General features: G+C 40.4%; 1 long non-coding RNA gene across 1 annotated transcript; it reads right to left on the bottom strand.

Annotated features, from left to right (window-relative positions):
• Window positions 1-4,231: 4,231 nt before the first annotated feature.
• Window positions 4,232-5,533, bottom strand: LOC106726975. The gene is made up of 3 exons (XR_001363128.1): window positions 5,272-5,533; window positions 4,739-4,820; window positions 4,232-4,616 (listed from the first exon to the last, which is right to left on the bottom strand). It is a non-coding gene; the product is annotated as an uncharacterized LOC106726975 (long non-coding RNA).
• Window positions 5,534-5,902: the final 369 nt, after the last annotated feature.

The raw sequence follows: 5,902 nt of genomic DNA, 5'->3' as shown, positions 1-5,902 counted from the left end.
GAGGCCTGGTGCATGAAATTTGTGCATGGGGAGGGGGTCCCTCAGCCCAGCCTTCACCCTCTCCAATCCGGGATCCCTTGGGGGATGTCCGGCTGCTGGTTTAGGCCTGCAGGGATTGGGCCTAAACTGGCAGTTGGGCATCCCTCTCATAATCTGGGACCACTGGCTCCTAACCGCTCGCCTGCCTGCCAGCTTGATTGCCCCTAACTGCCTCTGTCTGCCGGCCTGATCGCCCCCTAACTGCTCCCCTGCTGGCCTGATTGCCTCCTAATTGCCCTCCCCTGCTGGCCAGATCTCCCCTAACTGCCTCTGCCTCAGCCCCCACCACTGTGGCTTTGTCTGGAAAGATGTCTGGTCTAATTAGCATATTGCCCTTTTATTGGTATAGACTAGTAGATTTTTTAGAGAGAGATGGGGAGGGATAGTTAGAAACATTTATGAGAGAGGAACATTGATCAGCTGCCTCCTGCACATCCCCTACTGGGGATCAAGACTGCAACCTAGGCTTGTGCCCTGGCTGGAAATGGAACCAGGGACCTCTTGGTTCATGGGTTAACACTCAACCACTGAGTCACCCTGGCCAGGCTGAAGAGCTTTTTTGGTAAAAAATTGAGAACCAAGAGAGTTGAATTATGCAATAAAGTAAAAGAAATCTTGTACTTAAGGAGACTGCTGGGCTTGAGAAGCAAATACAGAGCGATAGGAAGAGACTTAAGACATAATCAGTGAGCTCTGGTCTGTGTGGCTCAGTTGGTTGGGCATCATCCCATGAGATCAGCTGCCTCCTGCACATCCCCTACTGGGGATCAAGACTGCAACCTAGGCTTGTGCCCTGGCTGGAAATGGAACCAGGGACCTCTTGGTTCATGGGTTAACACTCAACCACTGAGTCACCCTGGCCAGGCTGAAGAGCTTTTTTAGTAAAAAGTTGAGAACCAAGAGAGTTGAATTATGCAATAAAGTAAAAGGAATCTTGTACTTAAGGAGACTGCTGGGATTGAGAAGCAAATACGGAGCGATAGGAAGAGACTTAAGACAATCAGTGAGCTCTGGTCAGTGTGGTTCAGTTGGTTGGGCATCATACCATGCACCAAAATGTTGCTGGTTTGATTCCTGGTCAGAGCACATGCATGGGTTGCAGGCTGGATCCCGCCTAGGGGTGAGGCAGCCCATCAATGTTTCCCTCTCTCTCTCTCCCTCCCTTCCTCTCTAAAAAACCAATAATAATAAAAGACATAATTAGTGAGAAATTCCCCAAGATTGCAATGGCCAACATTTTTAGAAAAAGTAATATCTGACATTGAATTTAAAGTTATTTCCTCTGATATAAGTTGATTCTTATAACTATTTGTTACCTCTCACCCTAAAAATCCACTACATAGGACAGTTTTATGTTGATGAAATGAAATAATAGTGTCCAGTGTGGGGCAAGGTATTAAAATTCTTTGAGGATGCCAGCCACAGTGGAGAGAGCTGGCTTTGAACTTTTCATAACATATTAGGTGATAAGTCATGACATTTTATCTGGTTACTAGAGGCCCAATGCATGAAATTCATGCATGGGTAGGGTCCCTAGGCCAGGCCGGCAATCAGGGCTGAACTGTGGGGCGACCGGCAGGGCGATCTGGGGACCCCCTCTGGCACCCGCCTTGGCTGGCTTGAGGCCTGTGGGCTGGGGACAGCTCCTGCATTGAGCATGTGCCCCCTGGTGGTCAGTGTGCGTCATAGAGACCAGTTGTTCTGCTGATTGGTCAATTTGCATTTTAGGCTTTTATTATATAGGATTAAAAGAAATGTCAACCCTGGAATGAAAGGCTGGAGAACCTGAGGATATCTTGCCTATTTGTTGAAAAGGAAGCATTAAGAGCCTGGAGGGTGCAGATGTTCTAATGTGTGGTACTTCTTTCACAGAAGGGTAAATCCCTACAAGTTCTTTATCATTTAGATTGGAACTCAGAATTTGTGTTTCTATAAAAACAGTGTAACAAAAAGGGATAGCTTCTCAAGTCTGCTCACAAAAGCTTATGTAACCCAACCTCAAGACACTAAAATACTAACATAATGACTTGCTATTCTTTATATTTCTAAATGCAAACTTGGCATTAAACTCAACAATTTAACATGATGCCATTTTATATTTTGCTCAGCTCATTTATCTGATGGAGGTCAGATAGCATTCCTTCAAGTAGCAACTAAGGAATCTGGACTTCTAGCATGTGATCCAATTATCTTAACATCTCTGCTCCTAAGTACTGTTGACAGGTTAGAAATCACAGGCTGATTATCTCATGGGAAACTTTAGGGATCAAGCCTGGGAGTGACACACATTATTTCTGCCCACATTTTACTAATCACATGGCCCCAGCTTCACTGCTAGGAAGGCTGTGAACAACAGTCTTCCCATGTGTCCAGGAAGAGGAAAAAGGAATGTAGGCATCTTGCACCTCCTGTGCAGGGTCTTATGAAGATTAAATGAAATAACTGCACAGTCTAAGTTCTTGTAATGTTATGTCCTTTCCTTCCCTTGGACTCAGCCATGTACACACCTAGTGGTGGCAGGTTGCAGTGGTGATGGGTTCTGGTGCAAAGGGCTCTTAGTGAAAAGGTTTTGGTAAAGGAAATCAGGTGCAAATTCTGGTGGAGCTCAGCAGAGGTCGTGGATAGAGAATAAGAACTGTGAAGTTAGATGCTCCTGAATGGGTTCCTAGAAAGCTAGGAGGGGGGAAAGAGGCAATAAGATTTTGCCTGGGAGAAAGAGGATGGCATGTGGGGCACAGGTGGAAGGAAGCAGTGTCTAAGAAAATGTACAGGCTACTTTCGGAAAATAGTGGAATGACTAGTATCTCAGTGACCGACTCCCCCAACTACTAACGCTGCATTAAGTGATGTCAAAGGCAAGTGAAAAAGCTACTGAAGAAGGGAGTCCATTCTCTACTAAAAAATACATAATGCTCTTAGTAGACTTAAAACATAACATTTTTAAAAAGAAAGGATGTAAAGCAATTACTTTAAACTATTGGAGTCCAGTTTTTAGTTTCTCGAAAAATATTTACATTTAAATATAATTGAAGAATACAATATGTGAACGTGACTGGACCCAGGTTGGGGGAGAGGGACAGCCATCAAGAATATTTATTCTTGGTATTTTATACTTGAAATTTGCTGAGAGTAAATTTTAAATGTCATCAAACAGCAACAAAAAAGTAACTATGTGAGGTGATAGTGTGTTAACTAACCTAATTGTAGTAATCATCATGTTGTATACCTTAAACTTACACAATGTGATTTATAAATTATATAGCAATGAGGATGGAAAGTAATCATTTAAATATGAACTGTATTTAGATAAAGATTGTTGTTAATTTTTATGTCTGATTAAAGGTTGGGGTTAGGTATATCCTTTTTCTTAGGTTATAACTGTTAAAGTACTTGGGAGTAAAGCAACATGAGACCTGCAACTTAGTTTGAAATGGTTCAGAAAAAGTTCATAAAGCAAATATAGCAAAAATCTAGGTGAAGGGTGTATGGACATACATACTCTTTGAATGTTTCTGTATTTTTCAAAATTATCGTGATAATCTGACAAATGACAACAGGATCAGAGGTTGCTAGCATGTGACCATTACTGTGCTTATGAAGAGAATAAAAGCAGTCACTCATTTATTCATTGACTGTATCACCAGATATGAAAATAGTTCTAGATGACAGTAACTGGTGTGAAGTAGCAAGTCTGGCCTGCACTAGGCTTGCACTAAAATGCAAGCTCTATGAAGCTAGGGTCAGGTCTGTTTCTCTTCACCAATATCCGTCAAGCAAGCACTTAGTCCAGTGCTAAGAAATAGTAGGTGCTAAGTTTTTGTTCACTGAATGGTGAAATATGAAAATTCTATGCTTATGATAGATATTCTAACCCTTTTATATTTTCTACAGATCATTGCTTTTTGGCACTTACCACAAAAAATATACAATTAGTATTTATGTACTTGGTACCTTTGGCAACTCCGTATAGTTAATTCAATAACTCAACTTTAAAATTCAAGCCAGAACATTGTAAAGGCTTTGCTCTTCAGAGTTAAGTTACATCTTAGCCTACCTTAATATTTTAAGAAGTTATTTCTTTGAGGCTGTTTTTACTCAATATTTAAAATATAATAGCTAGATTTTCTTAGATAAAAATACTTTGTAACTATTAATGACAAAACCAAATGAAGGATTCTTATGAAACTTTAAGTTTAAATTATCAAAGATTTTAAGTGATTCAAATTTATTTTCTATTAAAACTAAGAATCATCAAAACAAACAAACAAAACAAAAACTAGAAGTAATCTATCATTCCTTTTTAGAATCAATCTTTTTTCAAATCTGGACGATAATAAAGGTAACACAGGGGCAATCTCATCAAACGTTGGTAAGTTTTCGAGGTTGGTTTTGTCCTTGTATTAAAAATGTTAAGTTCTAGCCACTGTGGCTGTCACTGTTGCAGAGGCCCTGGCGCAGGGCGGTACGACGGGGGGCCCAGGTCCCACCCCAGCTGTTGCTGCGAAGCCAGCCAGGAGCCCCTGGAGCGCTGTCACAGCACAGGTGAAGTGACCTGCCCCAGGTCTGGGTCCGGCCTCCTAAAAAAAAAAAAGTTAAGTTCTGATATCCTCCAACATTTTTTACCACATTATGAAATTATTAGGGAGCCGATCATCATCATCAAGGGCCTTTCCAGCATTATTTAACAGCTAACATCTACCTTTATTTTGTAACTCTTTTCTCAGATATGGAGGGAGTATGGTAATTCTTTGTAGAGGCAATGGGGCCTAGTGACAAATAGGCTATAAGGGAGAAAGGGGAGTAAAGAAACCATTAAAAAATAAAAAAAAATGTTTTTATTGATTTTGGAGAGGGGGAAAGGGAGAGGGAGAGAGAGATGTAAACATGGATAAGTGAGAAACATCAATTGGCTGCCTCCTGCATGCCCCCCACCGGAGATCGAGCCCATAACCCTGGCATGTGCCCTGACTGGGAATCAAACCAGTCACCCTTGGGTGCATGGGACAATGCTCTACCAATTGAGCCAAAACCAACACAACCAACAACACAAACTTGCTTATTTTTTTAAAGCAAGTTTTAGCACTATCATTTATATTAACCTTTATAATATTTATTTATATCTTAATCTGACTCTAAAACTGGTAGGCTTAACATAACCTTATTCAATGGTAGAATAAGAGGGTTGGCATATGGAAGTGGGCAATATTTTGTAAACCATGGGAATAAATTTACCTTTCTGCTTCAGTCAGTGTGATATATCGGCATGCATACTCTCTTTGACTACTTGGGGTGGAGTCCAGGCTTCCTATTTACTTGTTCTTTTGACCTGGGTAAGACACTTAATTTCTGTGGGTCTTCATCTTCCTCTAGTTTTCAAATATCACTGACTGTAAACCAAGAATTGACTGATAAGAAAATGATAAAAACAACCAAACAATATGTTGGGACAATTTGCCAGGTCGAAACGGGTGGTATGTATTTGATATTGAGTGACATTAAAAAATAAAAACCCTAACCGATCATGTATTTTAGCATGAACTTTAGGTAGAAAACAAAAAGCCATTGTGACTTGTATAAAATGAATGAAACTGGGAAATGAAAAAAAATCTGTGCCAGGGGAAACTGTTACATAGTTGCCTATAAAGTAAGGAGATTCAATGAAGCTAAATCACAGCAAATAAGGATACCACATCGGCATCTTAGAGATTAGGCATGAAAATTACAGTAACACTAGTGACCTGGTGAGTGGATTCCTGCACATTGAAACTAATTAGAAGAAATATTTTAATATTGCTATTCACCCTTTCTCTATAATAGAAGTGTCAACCAAATTCATGATTGACAATGACAGATTGAAACATGT

Source organism: Myotis brandtii, unplaced genomic scaffold, assembly GCF_000412655.1.
Source record: "Myotis brandtii unplaced genomic scaffold, ASM41265v1 scaffold34, whole genome shotgun sequence".
Classification (NCBI taxonomy): Eukaryota; Metazoa; Chordata; class Mammalia; order Chiroptera; family Vespertilionidae; genus Myotis; species Myotis brandtii.
Note: the sequence above shows the minus strand (reverse complement) of the source record. Positions and strands in the feature narration are given on the sequence as shown.